Genomic DNA, 16,740 nt, shown 5'->3' with positions numbered 1-16,740 from the left:
TTATTGACATTTTGTGACATCTTTCGATTTGATCACATCAGACCAGTCACAATCACCTTGTTTGCCCAAACTGGAGTGGCACACATTCTATTGCACAGTACTGCATATGTAAACCAGTATAACAAGATCTTTTTTGTGTGTGGTTTAAAGAAATTTAAAGTATTTAGTGACATCTGTCGATTTCAGCACAGCAGACCAAAGTCCCAATTACATTGTTTGCCCAACCTGAAGTGGTACACATTGTTTTGCACGCTGCACGATTGTGCCAGGAGTAACAGCTAAACTGGTATAACAAGAAAAAAATATTTGTGGTTTAATTTACTGTAAAGGGAACCTCAGGTGAACCTTGGGTCAAAAATCAAATACTTACCTAAGGAAATGGAAGCCTCTGGGCCCTCCTGCATGCCGTCGCTGTCCCTTCATGTACCAGTATGGCTGCACCTGCGCAGTAGCTCCAAGCCACACAAGAAGCTCTGGCTTCCCACGCTGACCTCCGCCGCTGCCCGGGACCCTCCTGTATGCCGTGACTGACTCTTCATGTACGAGCATGGCTGCACCTGCGCAGTAGGACCAAGCCACTACTCATACTTGGTCACAAGCTTGGAATACGACAAGAGCTTGTTAGATTACTTTGGGGGATCCACCCACAAAGGTGGACCGGAACATGGCAGGGAAGCCTCTATAGAATCCTGATTCTGTTCATTCCCAGACATTTGAAAAAGAGTGAAAATCTGCTCTTTAGCTAACATCTTCATAGAGCTTTGAGTTAAGTACTTATTATATACAATGAACTTTGCTTATTTGTACCACCTGCGGTTTGTAAGACATTGTTTTTTCTATTAGTAAGTTAACAAAGGAAGAAATGTTCTTTGGAGAAGTACAAATGTGGGCAAGTTGTGGGTTTGGAGAAATACAAATGTGATCAATAATGCATCTCAATTATTTTTGTTCTTTTCAAGTTAAAGTGAAGGGGGGGTATTTACCTTGGGAGTAGAGCAGGATCAACCTAAGCAGGTGCCTGGTGGGTGTGAAGGGGCACACCTGCTACCTTCTTTGTCCACTCTCCACTTCAGCCTACTAAAAGGACCCCAAATCGCCTACCTTGCCTAGGGCTCCATTACATCTTAGTCCATCTCTGCTTAGGAGGCAGAAGCTTCTCGATTCTAAAGAGGCTTCCCCCATCTTCCTCAGTAGAGTTGATCAAGCACTGGGAGGGACCCTCAAAAGTCCACTTGCTGGCTCTGTGTGCAGATGCACTAGCAGCTTTCTGCTCTGGCGGGAATAACCGAGCCCAGTCGAGTCCACTCTACGACATAGTTACGAGACCTGCGTGTGTGTGTATAGCGGACCCAATCAGGCTTGGCTATTTCTGCTGGAGCCCGGGCGGAAAGCAGCTAATGCTGCTGCGCCTGCTGTTATTATTATTGTTTTAATTAGCATGGGGGTGACAGTGCTGGATCAGGCTCTTGGAGGAGGATGGGGAAAACCTCATTAGGATCCAAAGGCTTCCCCCTCCAGAGATAAGTATCTTTTTATTTATTTGAAGTTACAGGTATTCTTTGAAGCACCCCTGAAACAATTTTAAAAATACAAATGAGCTCCTCTGGAATCTTTGCCTCTGCTGCTGGAGAACTTTGTCCTGACACTCTTACTGGGCATGCTCAGACCTAACTTGCACGTGCCCAATCAAGATGCACTCATCCAAGGCCGAAAGCGAAGCCGGAAGAAGGATATTCAATGGATTCCAGTCAATTAAGTTTAGGGGGACTCTTTGCTGGAATGGCACGGTGTATGAAGATACGTGAAGCATCTGGACTAACCAGAAGCTTCCCTACTACCAAGGTAAGTATCTAATTTCTATGTATAAAACTAGGGAACTTTCACTTGAAAAAGACAAATTATTTGACATGCATCATTTTTTATTCCATCATTTAACAAAATCGGACTTTAGAGTTTTGATTTAACAGAATATTTTAAATTAACAACACAAAAGAAAAAGGCATGGACATAAATGATAGGACCTTTAAGGTAATACTTTGTTGCACAACCTTTAGTCTGAGACCTGCATTTGCCATATACTCCTGCCCCATTGCCTGATGAAGCAGGGTCATACCTGCGAAACGCATTGCAAAGAACTTTGGAGTGTATCAATAAATGTTCTTTGTTTTAATCTTTAATACGTTTTCTTGTCTACTTGGAGGAGGTAAGTCCACAACTGCCTCCACATGTTTTAAAAGTTTTATCTATTTTTACTCTTTTGGTTCCTCTGTTGACCTTGTATTATAAGAGTCCACCCCTGGTGGAGGGGTGTTACCCCTTTCTTTTGATCTACGGAGAGCGACTTCTTAGTCTAGAAGCCAACATTTTGGTAAATGCCTTATAGTCAGTGTTAAGAAGGGCTATAGTTCAGTAACTGCCACAAGCAGACTCATCTTTTCCTGGCTTCAAAATAACACTGATAAAAGAATGACCAAAATATTGCGGACACTCTGAGCCGTCCATCAGGTTGTTAAAAAGCCTAACCATAAACGGGGCCAGAACATCTTTGAAGGTTTTATAATAAACATTAGTAGGGCCATCTGGGCCCGGAGCTTTGCATAAAAGGTAATGATTTAAAGGTTTCTAACAGCTCATTCATTGTTATGGGAGAATTTAACCACTTCAGCCTACAGTGTTGTTTCACCTTATGCATCCGAGCAACTTTCACCTCCCATTCATTCGCCAATAACTTTATCACTACTTATCACACTGAAATGGTCTATATCTCGTTTTTTTACACCAATATTTAGGCTTTCTTTGGGTGCTACATTTTGCTAAGAATTATTTTATTCTAAATCCATTTTAACAGGAAGATTAATCATTATTTCTCTTTCTTATTTCTATTTTTGGCTATTAGTTTCAAATTAATACATGTTACTGTAAATAAAACCCATGTATTTTATTTGCCCATTTGTCCCAGTTATTACACTGTTTAAGTTATGCTCCTATCACAATGAATGGCTCCAATATTTTATTTGGAAATAAAGGTGATTTTTTTTCAATTTGCATCCATCACTATTTACAAGCTTATAAATTAAAAAATTATAGTAATATACTCTCTTGACATGCATATTAAAAAGTTCAGACCCTTAGGTAACCATTTATGTTTTTTTTTTAATTGTAATTTTTTTTTTTTATTAAAAATGTTATTTGGGTAATTTTTGGTGTGGGAGGTAAACAGTTAATTTTAAATGTAATAATAAGTGTTTATTTAATAAAAAATGTATGTGGATGTAGTTTTACAGTCGAAACATTTTTTTTAGTCCTGGATGCGAACGATCTCGCTTCCAGGAAGCATAAGGAGGACAGGAAACTTTTTTTTATCAGAAAGACAGTGGCCTCTGATAGGAAGGCCTCGTTTTTTCTGCCGGGACTTAGAACAATGTTCCCATTCATTGATCTCTGGGCTAACGTAAGGCGGCGGGAGCGCACGCAGTCGCGCGTGGGGCGTATTGGCAGCAGGTCAGGCTATCTGGACGGATATATCAGTCCAGATAGACCGAAGTGGTTAAAAGACCTATATATCCCTGCTGAAGCTTTAGTAATTTGCAACGGGCTAAAAACTGATCTAATTTATCGGCATCAAATACAGGGTGTCTCCCTTCATCCAAAACATAATAAAGGTCTTTATAAAAGTGACTGAATTCATCAGCAATTTGTTGGGGGTCATAAAGAGGTTTAACACCGGATATCATAATTTGTTCAGGTATAGGTGATAATGCGTGGCCTCTAAGCATTTTAGCAATGAGAGTATGGGGTTGGGAACTTTAGGCTGTGTCTTTTGGGTAATATTCTGCTGGAGGGTCCATGACCTGCAACTAAGAGTCTGCACAGTAGGTTTCTCACCAGTTCTGAGATTTAATTGTTTCCTGCATAGACTCAAGGTACCCTGTTCCAGACACATCAAAGGAGCCACAAAACTTAACTTAGCCTCCTCCATGCTTCACAGTGGGTATAGTAATAATAATAATGCCAACATTCAAGTAGCGCTTTTCTCTTTTAAGTGCTTCACCCACTAATAGGCATAGTCAACAGTCCATTCTGTAGTATTATGGACTCCGACCCAAGGGCTCCTTACTATATAGGTGGTGGCTCACTGAATTTGAAGAGCCGAGAATCAAACACTGGTCTCCTATGTCAGAGGCAGCACCTATGTCAGAAGAAGCATACACTGTCCAGCCACTGTCTTGGAGTTCTGTAGTGGTCTTTTTTTTGGGGGGGAGGGGGGGGGGAGAGCTTCATTTTGTTTTCATTTATAGACAAAAAGCTAACGTGATTTGCCAGAAAGCTCAGTTTTGTATAAGCTTAACAAGGGATCTCTCAAAAATATTTGTAGTTTGTCGATATGAATTGTAGCACATTCCAGTCTAGCTTATGTTTTTCTTTCAGCAGTGTAGTGCTCCTGGGTCTTCTTCCACTGCCCCCATACTATCTTTCAAAAAACAATGTATGGTACCATCAAACACTTACGGACTTTGAGCATCCATCGTGAGTCCACCTTGTATTTCTTTGGAAGTTGTTCTGAGCTTACTGTCTACCAGTTTCACTTTTCTCCTACCCATTCTGGACGTGATTTTCCTTTTTCTATCGACGAGGTTGGTACAGATCTGTGGATATTAAACTCAGGGCTGTGGAGTTGGTACAAAAATCATCCAAATCCAACTCCGACTCCTCAGTTTATGAACTGACTCCAACTCCGACCCCAGGTACCTAAAATAACTCCGACTCCTTAGCTCCGGCTCCTACTCCACAGCCCTTGCTTGGCTATGGAGTAGGTACAAAAAAATCTTCGGACTGCAACTCCGACTCCTCAGTTTATGAAACCACCAACTCTGACTCCAGCTACCCAAAAATTGCTCCGACTCCTCGACTCCGACTTTACAGCCCTGATTAAGCATCTTAATATTTACATGTGTTGTCGCAGGAACATTAAACTGCTTGGAGATGATCTTCTAACCTTTGCCTTTAATGGCCCATACACACGGGCTATAACTGTCGCCGCAACCACGTGGCACGCGCGTGTTGCAGCGACAGGTCGCCCGTGTGTATGACGCGCGCGTCCCGAATCTTCGCTACTCAGAGCTGTCGCCAGGCGATTGGCGCGGCCAATCGCTGGCAACAACTGTCGCCGCAACTTCGCTGCAACTGTCGCTAGTCCGCCGTGTGCATGCGGACTAGCGACAGCAACTCCATACACAATGTATGGAGCTTCCGGCGGCGGGGAGGAACCTTCGGCGACAGCTTCCGCCGCATCTCTGTCCCTCTGTGCGCCGTGTGTACGGCTGTTGCACAGAGGGACCTGGCGAAGAGCTGTCGCTGCTTTTTTTTTCTCATTGGGCAACTTACTACATTTGTGCCTCATGAGTAGGAGGCTTAACATGTTTGGCTTAATTGTTTTCCTCCTATCACTTCAGAAAACTCTCCCATGGGACACATGATGATATCACACAGCAGAGTAACTAACCTTTGTCTGCTTAAATAAGATAAAATGACTGACTGGATATGTGGGATGCTAAAGAAAAACAATTTTAAAAATCACTCTGATCCAAATCATTATAAACTTTTCTATGGGTTCCAACAAATCCATTTCATTATTATTAATTATTATTATCGATTTGTAAAGTGCCATCATATTCCGTGGCACTGTACAAAGAAAGAAAACAAACACGGGATACATAATACAGACAATGATATAATCAAATATGGACACCTGTTCAAAATACAGAACCGGTGATTACAATGACAGATATAACATGATGTATAAAATGTATAACAGATTCCAAGACACAAAAGGGCGAGAGAGCCCTGCCCTTGCGAGCTTACAATCTAAAGGAATGTGGGAGGGGGCAAGTGGTGGGGAAGTATGCAGTATACAAACAAGCAGTGTGTGCTTAGTTTATCTAGTAAGGAGTACAACTTGACGGGAGGTCAAAGGGGGAATGGCCTAAGTCAGAGTATATACTTGTCAGAAAGAGTGAGTCTTGAGGGAGCAATTAAAGATTTTAAAGGTTGGAGAGTGTTGGATGTGCTGAGGAAGGGCATTCCAATGGAGGGGTGAAGCACGTGAAAAGTCTTGTATACGTGAACGTGATGAGGTGATTGTAGAGAGACTGTGGAAAGCTTTGTAGGTTAGGGTTAAGAGTTCAAAAAGGATCCTCTCACTCATGGGCAGCCAATAAAGAGCTTGGCAGAGAGAAGCAGCAGAGGAAGAGCGAGAGGAGAGATGAATGAATGAGATGAGCAGCTGAGTTCAGTACAGATTGGAGCGGTGCCAGTTGGTTAGTAGGTAGTCCACAAAGCAATATATAACAATATAATGTCTTTGTAGAATTATCAATATTTTATCTATTTTCACACTTGCTTTGCTCCACTTAATGACATATTAATAGCATGCAATGGCATGGGACAACTGCTTTCCATTTTATAAATGCTCTTTAGATTTATAGCGAGGTAATTTATACAGAATAACAGGAAGAATATACATTATGTACCTGTCAGATGAGATGCTCTGAAGATATCTGGAGAGGCCAGTAATGGGATAATTGAAGAATATATACAATATGCATGTACACAATGTTCTACAGATCTTTAGACAGGTCATTCACAAGTTGCTGCAGGAGAGCGAGGAAGACTGCGGTGGAGCTCCCTGCAAGAGCCACACACCATTGATGTCTATCATTGTGCAATAACGTTATCTGATACTGGCTCCTTCACCGGTAGAGCTAAGCCAACCACTACCTCTCTTTTTTTAAATAGTTTTAAAGTATTTTAATATTTTTAGGTAACTCCAGCCACCAGTAACCACAACATCAGAACCACATTGAAGTAAGGTTATCTAGGCTGCAGGCTTCAGGAAAGATCAGGTGTTTGAGTCAGGCCTGCAGGAAGATAGCAGTAAATGTAGTAGGTTTGCAATGGAGGCTGCTGAGTTTTAGGAAAAGTCTTGTGCTGCTCAGGGGCGTTGCTAGGCACCTAAGAGATCAGGGGCACTTTTGGGGACACCAGCCTGGAAAATGGGTGTGGATATGCACCAGAATGTGGGTGTGGTCATGGGTGGAGCCAAATGTACATTAACTTAACAGCAGTCTAAGTAGGCCTGCCCAGCAAAATGTTGGATGAAGCCCCCTCTCCATTAATACAACCCCCCATGCATCATATTACAGTAATAGGCAGTGTCAGGCAGAGTTATCTGACTTCTGTGCTGGCTGGGCTAACCTTCTGCTGGGTGGGCTGGCCTGTTGCCAGGTTCTCTGGCAGTCCACCCATAGCGTTCCCTCACCTTCTAGTGGACCCCCTCCCATGCTCCCACGGGCCTCTCATTGAGGCACCACAACTCCCAGCATCAGGGCCGGTTTAAGCAACAATGGGGCCCCAGGGCAAAATAAACCTGGGGGGCCCCCCAACATATACTCCGGAACAAAAATCGGCATTAGGGGACCTTTTTTGCGGCTGGTATAACAGGGTGTGAAGTCCCAATCGGTCGGAGCTCCACATTCTGGCTATCCCAGCCTGCATGGGGGACAAGGGGTTAAAAAGTTTCAGGAGGGGGGACTCCACATAAAAAAAAAAAAAAAAAAAAAAAATTCCCACACTCTAAACATAAAAAAAATTGGGAAAATAGGAAAAAATGCCAGGGATCTTCATACAGCCATATTGCGGCTGTATAGCGATCCCTGGCCAAAGCGCTGCGGCTGCATATAGACCCCCTGGAAATCCCGTCAGGAAATTTATTGCGCTTTCGTTTGATACATGTAAAATTACACTACCGTTAGGTTTGCTACTAAAAGTGACATTTACCGCATTTAAAACTATACTTTTTTACTCGATTTTCTCAAAAACTATAAGGTCTTTTTGAAAAATTGTTTTTTCCTCTTATTCCTAATGATCTCCTTAACATATCCTGCAAATTTAGGGTTTCTAGCATTTAAGGTGGATTTGCTATTAACCATTAAAGTCGGCAGGTTTTTAAAATGTGTATTTTTTTTTTCCTTTGAAACTTTAAAATCGATTTTCTCAAAAACTATAAGGCCGATTTGAAAAAAATGTTTTTCCTCTTGTAGCCACTGGGGGCCCCTACAAGCTCTGGGGCCCTGGGGCAGCTGCCTCCTTTGCCTTAATGGTAGCGCCGGCCCTGCCCAGCATGCCCCCATAGAAGAACCGCAGCTCCTTGCATGCCCCCATAAAAACATCACACACATGGCACCACAGCATCCAGTATGCCCACACAGAGGCACCACAGCACCCAGCAAACCCAGATTAATGCACAACAGCTCCCAGCATGCACACCATTGAGGCACAAGAGCTGACTCTGCCTGGGGGACATCCGGGGCACCCCAGAATAGATCCGGGGAATGTGCCACTGATCTTTGGGGCTAGCAACGCCCCTGGGGCTGCTGAACCAAGTCAAACAAAAGTGATCTATTTAGAAATGAAGTTTCAAAGTTGCAAAATGACACGAGGAATGAGGCAGAGCCTCAAAAAGTGAATTATGTCTAAATATCAGGATGGCTTTATGCAGAAACTTAATTTGCTAAAGATAAAAATTATCTGACCAAAATAGGGAGGTCTTCAATCAACATAGAGGAAGAGAGAATCATTGTAAATAATGACTATGAGACTGTGTTATAGGATGTGAAAGTAGGTAGCCCTTTGACAGTGGCATTATTAAAGCGGATCCGAGATGAAAAACTAACTATAACAAGTAACTTGTCTATATATCTTATCTAAAGTTTAGATAGTTTACACAACAAATCTAGCTGCAAACAGCTTTAACCACTTCACCACTGAGGGGTTTTACCCCTTGAACACCAGAGCCATTTTCACCTTTCAGCGCTCCTTCCATTCATTCGTCTCTTAACTTTATTATTACTTATCAAAATGAAATGAACTATATCTTGTTTTTTTTCGCCACCAATTAGGCTTTCTTTAGGTGGGACATTATGCCAAGAATTATTTTATTCTAAATGTGTTTTAATGGGAAAATAGGAAAAAATGTGGGAAAAAATTATTATTTTTCAGTTTTCGGCCATTATAGTTTTTAAATAATGCATGCTACTGTAATTAAAACCCATGAAATGTATTTGCCCATTTGTCCCGGTTATAAAACCATTTAAATTATGTCCCTATCACAATGTTTGGCGCCAATATTTTATTTCGAAGTAAAGGTGCATTTTTTTCAGTTTTGCATCCATCCCTAATTACAAGCCCGTAGTTTATAAAGTAACAGTGTTATACCCTCTTGAAATAAATATTTAAAAAGTTCAGTCCCTAAGGTAACTATTTATGTTTTTTTAATTGTATTTTTTTTTTAATTACAAAAAAAAAAAATTGGGGAGTGTGGGAGGTAATGAGTTAATTTATTGTGTAAAACTAATGTATTTGTATATGTAAAATGCTTTAGGGTGTAGTTTTACTATTTGGCCACAAGATGGCCACAGTGAGTTTACATGCGACATGTAAGCGTCCGGAAGGACGCTTACAGGAAGCACTACGAGGCTGGGCAAATCACAATGATCGCGCTGTTTCTCAAAGAAGCAGCAGATCATTGCGGGGGCTTAGATCAACGAACGGGAATGGATTTTCCTGTTCATTGATCTCCGGGCGAGCGGGCGGCGGCGTGCACGAGCGGCGGGAGTGCACGCACAAGCGGCGGGAGCGCGGACAGCGGCGGTAGCGCGGAGGGTACGGTTTTCTCTGTCCCTTGGTTTTTTAGGGGGGGAAAAAGGGACAGAGAAATCCGTACCGCGGGGGGTAAAGTGGTTAATAGAATATGATTCTTTCTTCCTGTGATACAATGACAGCGGCCATGTTGTTTGTAAATATTACACAGAGGCAGGCTTATCTGTATCTTGAACAAAAAAACCTAATCCCCCCTCCTCCTCCCTCCTCCCCTCTGCCTCTGAAATCTCTGGCTAGTAATACCTTCCTCTCCTCCTGCCCAGACTGAGCTCCCATGAGCCCTTGCTACTTTCTGAAAATGCCAAGGCTCTCTGAAAAACTGTGGGCTCCACGCGCCACTTGTATAGTTTATAGGGAATTAGAGTACTGTATTAAAACAAAAAAGTATTTGGCTTGAGGAATGCCCTATAAACATTAGAAAAGGAACACAATTATGCAATGAGTAAAAGCTCATCTCGGATCCACTTTGAGCCTCAGTACAAGTTTTACATGCCCCCCCCCAAGCATTCTATACGTAACAATTCATATGGTGCAATAGAACTTGCCAAGGACTTTCACAGTATAAGGAGTGTAAACAGTGGACGGGAACAATTTGTTAATGATTACTACTATTCAAGGCATATATAGAGGTGATCATAATAAGCCTTCTTCAGACTTAGTTCCTGTATATTAACAAGATGTAAAACACACAGCTTATATACACTGAATATTCGGAGGAGAAACATTCTTTTGCAAGCATAACTAAACATCATTTGATGCCTTAATTACAACTTCAGGAGGGTCTCAATGGGATGCTACAACAGCAAAGCACATAACCTGCGGGCCTCGGTTTCAAACCTTTTTCTGCTGGGAGTCACACATTAGAATGAGGATCCATCAAGCCTCACAAAATCTAGTCCAATCAATATGATACCAATCTGGACTCAACCAATCATATCCAGAAGATTCTTCAGAATTTCATATTTATTTGCAGCAGTTATATAGCACATACAGACCAGCACAACGTTTCGGGTCCTGAGGCCCTTTATCAAGCGCTTGATAAAGGGCCTCACACCCGAAGCATTGTGCTGGTCTATATGTGCTATATAACTGCTGCCAGTAAATCTGAAATTCTGAAGAATCTTCTCGATATGATTGGTTGAGTCCAGATTGGTATCGTATTGATTGGTCTCAATAGGATGTTAGCTGATTTATGACAAATAGATAAGAACACTTGTTTTCTCTCAAGGTGGACTCCAGGTGATAGTAAGACATCCAGAGTGCAAATGTGACTAGGCAGAGTACTTACACTATTTGTTATAAGCTAAAAAGAATTGTCACATTCAAAACCCATCTTACCAGCACATGAAATACAATGAATAGTGGCATTAAAAACCATCTTACCAGCATACGAAATAAAAAATAAAAGAATTGCGGCATATAAAACCCATCATACAAGCCCAAGAAGTTAGAATCCTTGTTTACACCTTCTTCTACAGTTAAGGCCCATACACATGTCGGATTTTTTTCAGTCGACCAGACGTCAAATCGGGCGTGTGTACAGTCCGTCGTTCAGGTGATAAGACTGCCCAATTTGACTTCCAAACGACGGGACGTCCAAACGACCCGTCGTTTAAAAAAATCCGACATGTGTATTGGCCTTTAGGCATCTAATGACATTTATGTTTGCAAATGAAGATTTCTCCTCCGAATGTCCAGTGTATATAAGCTGTGTGGTTTTTTTTGTGCTTGTTATCTTGTTAAACTCCTTGCCGGTTATCCCGAACTCAGTTCGGGGTAACCTGCGCAGGAGGATTTCTCAGGCCCCGCTGGGCCGATTTGCATAATTTTTTTTTGTTACAAGCAGCTAGCACTTTGCTAGCTGCTTGTAACTTCCGATCGCCGCCGCTCGCCGACAATCCACCGCAATCCGCCGCGCCGCTACCCCCCCTGCCCCAGACCCCTGCGCTGCCTGGCCAATCAGTGCCAGGCAGCGGTGAGGGGCGGATCGGGATTCCCTATGACGTCCCGACGTCCATGACGTCATCCCGCCCCGTCGCCATGGCGACCGGGGAAGCCCTGCAGGAAATCCCGTTCTGAACGGGATTTCCTGCTTACTCTGATCGCCGAAGGCGATCGGAGTGGGTGGGGGGATGCCGCCGCTCAGCGGCTATCATGTAGCGAGCCCTAGGCTCGCTACATGATTAAAAAAAAAAAAAAAAAACTCCTGCGCTGCCTCCTTGCCGGAGGCATTGAACCGGCAAGGAGGTTAATATACAGGGACTAAGTCTGACGAAGGCTTATTACCCGAAAGCTTACATTTTATTTACCTCTAAGGTAGCCAGTACACGGTATCATCCTAATGCTGGATACACACCATGCGTTTCCGCGTTCGATGCGTCCGTCGATACGCGTCGATTCGATTATTTCCGACATGTCCGATTCAAGCTTTGATGGATCGTTAGGTCGATTTGCCATACTTTACATAGCAATCGACCTAAAAATCATCGAAATTCGTTCGGAAATGCTCGGAAATAATCGAATCGACGCGTATCGACGGACGCATTCAACGCGGAAACTCATGGTGTGTATCCAGCATAATTCAAAACTTCTTGCTTGGACTGATGGCTAACAGTGACGGTACAACACTTTACTGACATAAAATTAGAAAGAGTGATTGAGATTACAACAGGAAGAGGTCTATTACTGGCCTTTTGTCTAAATAGTTGTAGGATTATTCATGTTCATACACAACAAACTCAGAAGAGAAGGAAGGAATTGTTTACTGAGAGGGATATGGATGTTTCCTTTTAAACAATACCAGTTGCCTGACTCTCCTGCTGATCAATTTGCTGCAGTAGTATCTGGATTTCACACCTGAAACAAGCATGCAGCTAATCCAGTGTGACTTCAGTCAGAGCAGCTGATCTGCATGCTTGTTGAGGGGCTGTGGCTGAAAGTATTAGAGACACAGGATCAGCAGGAGAGTCAGGCAACTGGTATCATTTTAATAGGAAAAATCCCTATCCTTCTCAGTTTAGGTTCCCTTCAACAATATGTCTGCTTCCGTGAATCAGGAAGTAGAAACTGTGCAGATTGATTTTTCGGATTTGTATCGGCTGTAACAAAGAAATGTTTTTGTTTTAAGGTTATTGTGCTGTTGTGTAGCTTTTACAGCAGAGGACGTTCTGAGTTCAGGTCCACTTTAATTCTGGCGTGTGTGTACAAGGCTTTTTTAAATTTTATGAAGAATTTTATCACAAGCAACCATGAGTAACGATGGTGATACACAGTAATCTCGATAAAAGATACCAATAAGTAATGATTGATAAATTGTAATCAAATAGTTCTATAGATTCGTTTACAATGCAATCAGATTGACAATAAATAATGTGCAAATGAAAGAATAATGTTTTTCAGACCTCTAGTGAGGTCAGTATTGGAATAACTTACTAAATACAAAATGGGCCTGATCAAGTTCACTTTTTCTCCTAGGTGGTACTTTCACATTACAATATAAATAAAAAGCTTTTAAGCCACCAGCACGCAAGAATTTACTCAGAATAAATTGTGTGACAGGACTTTTTGGTGCTTATTCAATTGGAAAGTGCAAACAATGATTTTAACCAGAAGATGTGTATCCGTCAGAGAAAGAATAATGTTCTGCAGCTCTCTAGGGAGGCCAGTATCGGAATGCTCTGCAGAATAAATGACATAGATCTGTCAGGAGGTAGATGGCACAGAGCAATGATCTGCAGATCTCGACATGGTTGGCAATGCAATAATCAGCAGAATACAATATCAGGAAGTAGATGAGACAGAGTAAAGTTGTGCAGATCTCAGTCTAGAGGTCGGTGGAGGGTTATGCACGATACACAGAGAAGTGTTAGCTCACCTGGTGCAGTGGGGGACTCTGTGCTGGATCAGTATTGCAGCTCAGGGTGGGACACTTTGGTATGTATGGGTGTCCTGTCTTGTCAGCTGAGCACAGGTATGTGAGGTGGGAGGAGCCATATAAACACCTGGAAAGACTGAATCTCTGGATGCAGACTAAGGAAAGAAAATCAATACCTTGTGCTATTATAATTACGTGCTACTAAATATTTTCTGTATTTACATATCACTGATATGCTAGACACATTACCAACAGTCCCTTAGTGGGCTTACATCTAATGTCCCTAGTACAGTCTATACATTTTGCAGTTCTGCTCAGAGTACATAGCACTTGTCATATCATTAAAGTACACCCCCAGAACTGAGAAGGATATGGTGGCTGATACAAGCATGTGGATAAGACTTCGGTCAGGCACACCTGATCTTCATGCTTGTTCAGGGTCCATGGCTAAGACTCAGTTCATACGTAGATAGTGCTTGATAGTGTGCTGGTTAAGGGCTCTGTCTTTGGCCCAGTGCACACCAAAAACCTCTAGCAGATCTGCAAAACGCTAGAGTTTTTTGAAGCAGATTTCAGAGCAATTCTAGGCATGTTTTCTAAACATGCCTAGCATTTTTTTTGGAGCGTTTTTGTGTAGCAGATATCAGATATTGTTACAGTAGACCTGTTACTGAACAGCTTCTGTAACAAAAACGCTTGGAAAACCGCTCTGATCTAGCGTTTTCAGAGCGGTTTTCCACTTTCCTATACTTTAACATTGAGGCAGAAATGCCGAAATCTACAAAATGCTGCAGCCCCCGAGTTTGCGTTTGTGGAAAAAACGAGCCGCTCTGGTGTGCACCATCCCTTTCACTTTCATTAGCCAAACGGTTTTCCCCCTGCAAGCGTTTTAAAAAACGCTCCAGAACCGCTCAGGTGTGCACCAGCCCTTAGACATGGACAACCTCCTGGGTTTGAATCCTGGCTAGGGTCAGTACTTATTTAGTAAGAAGACCTTGGGCAAGACTTCCTAGCACTGCATGGTGGCCTCTTGCGCACGTCCCAGTGGCTGCAGCTCTTGAGCACTTTGAATCAGACAGGAGAAAAGCGCTATACAAATGTTAGGAGCAGGATAAAGCTGTACATTTCCGTTCCGATTGGTTTTCTATCAGCTTTACCTGATGGGATTGGAACTTTACACCTTCTATGTGTAAATACAGCCATAGAAACACATACAAACTGACAGTACAGCACTGGAACGGAATGGCACATCATGTTATGTGGCCACACACATTAACAATTTTTTTTTTCGCTTCGACAATTACTCTAGTAACCTCTAGGTTTGATTTTGGCCCAATCACGACAAAAAATAATTAAATAAAAGATTTAAATTAGATGTAATGATATATACATTTTCATTTATAAAGTTGTATGGTGTGCCATTGCTGTTCTGCATACCTCCCAACTTTTTGAGATGAGAAAGAGGGACACTTAAGCCACGCCCTTGGCACACCCCTGATCACGCCCCCATCACGCATACAATAAAGATTTCATAAGAAAAAGATGTTGTTTTATAATTCAAACCACACTGGTCCTCTCTATCCTGGTTCAGTTTCCTTGATAGTAACATTTTAAAATTAGTAATATATCAATTTACAGGATGGGAATAAAGTTTAGAGTCAATCAAACACATTTTTTTAGTAGAGGAATATACAGGGCTGTGGAGTCGGAGTCGTGGAGTCGGAGTCGTGGAGTCGGGCAATTTTGGGTGCCTGGAGTCGGAGTCGGGAAAAAATGCACCGACTCCGACTCCTAATGAATTTGTAACTGTAATTAAAATAGAAAATATGATAAAATGTTCTATTTCTCAGATAATAGTCATTGAAAATAATGTATATATACAGTAATAGCTGTGCTTAGTCCACAAAAATGAAATAAACCAATCAAAATTAGTTACTTGTGCTGCTTCAATAAAGCAGTCCCCGTATTTTTAAGGTCAGATATACATATCTGATTGTGACTGTATAGATGATGTGTGTACACAGGAATCTCTTATATATACTAAATAACATCTATGCTGTAAGAATAAAGCCTGATGTGTAGCTGTGTCACTAATAGAGATGGTCAATGAGATGGAAATAATTCTGCATTGATGCTGATTTATGCAAATGTACGCACTCTCTTTGCTGAAGTAATAATTTGATATGTTGTTAAAATTTGGTTTGGTGACTACAAATTAAAGGGTAACTGAGACGGATGAAAAGTAAAGTTTTATACATACCTGAGGCTTCCTCCAGCCCCCTTCAGGCTAATCAGTCCCTCACTGTCCTCCACCACCTGGATCTTCTGCTATGAGTCCTGGTAATTCAGCCAGTCAGCGCTGTCCGGCCGCATGCCGCTCCCACAGCCAGGAACATTCTGCATCTGCGCAATAGTGCTGCACAGGTGTAGTATGCTCCTGGCGGCGGAGTGTGTGCATGCGCACTACACCCGACTGGTTAAAGTACCTGGATTCATAGCAGAAGATCCAGGTGGTGGAGGAGGACAACGAAGGACTGATTATCCTGAAGGCGGCTGGAGGAAGCCCCAGGTATGTATAAAACTTTAATTTCATCTGTCTCAGGTTTACTTTGTTACACAGTAGTACTATACTCTACATATGCACTCCCCACAGAGCTGCAGGGAATCCACTGAGAATGCTGTGCACATTGAACACAGAGGTGTTGTCTGTTTACAATCTCCTTATTCCCCTGCAGAGTACCTGCACATCATTCTTACATGTACCCACACTTACATTGCCTAGGGCCTGATAGGTGTTCTTTGTTCCGGTTTGTACCTTTTACAAGTACTCTTACTAAGGACTAGATTTAGTCTAAGGGAATAAATATAGTAGTCTACATATCCTTCTCACTTCAGTTGTCTTGTAAAATTCCTAAGCGTTGCCAGTTAAGAGACGAATTTCATGTTACATACTTTTAATCAACAAAATTGTAATATGCAAATTAGAGGAGGAGGAGTCGGAGTCGGTGGAATCCTAAACTGAGGAGTCGGAGTCGGTGGATTTTTGGACCGACTCCACAGCCCTGGGAATATATATATTTACATAGAAAGAGGGACAAAGTCCTCCTGAAAGAGGACAAATGAGGAGGAAAGACGACAGGGCTCCCAAA

At 42.2% G+C, this 16,740-nt stretch overlaps 2 protein-coding genes across 6 annotated transcripts in view; one reads left to right on the top strand and one right to left on the bottom strand.

Annotated features, from left to right (window-relative positions):
- LOC137541113 (cAMP-dependent protein kinase type I-alpha regulatory subunit-like) overlaps positions 1-16,740 on the top strand; it is a 132,204-nt gene that overhangs the window by 77,831 nt on the left and 37,633 nt on the right. The window lies entirely within an intron of this gene.
- LOC137540792 (actin-related protein 2/3 complex subunit 1B-like) overlaps positions 1-16,740 on the bottom strand; it is a 78,776-nt gene that overhangs the window by 55,427 nt on the left and 6,609 nt on the right. For 4 of the 5 annotated variants that reach the window (XM_068261946.1, XM_068261945.1, XM_068261944.1 and 1 more), the window contains exon 2: positions 13,592-13,746. The gene's annotated coding sequence lies outside the window, so the exon portion shown is untranslated. Of the gene's footprint in view, positions 1-13,591; positions 14,204-16,740 lie in introns of those variants that run through there. The other variant, XM_068261947.1, reaches the window with a different exon arrangement.

Source organism: Hyperolius riggenbachi, chromosome 12 (genome assembly GCF_040937935.1).
Source record: "Hyperolius riggenbachi isolate aHypRig1 chromosome 12, aHypRig1.pri, whole genome shotgun sequence".
Lineage (NCBI taxonomy): Eukaryota > Metazoa > Chordata > Amphibia > Anura > Hyperoliidae > Hyperolius > Hyperolius riggenbachi.
This window is presented reverse-complemented; position numbering and strand designations above follow the sequence as displayed.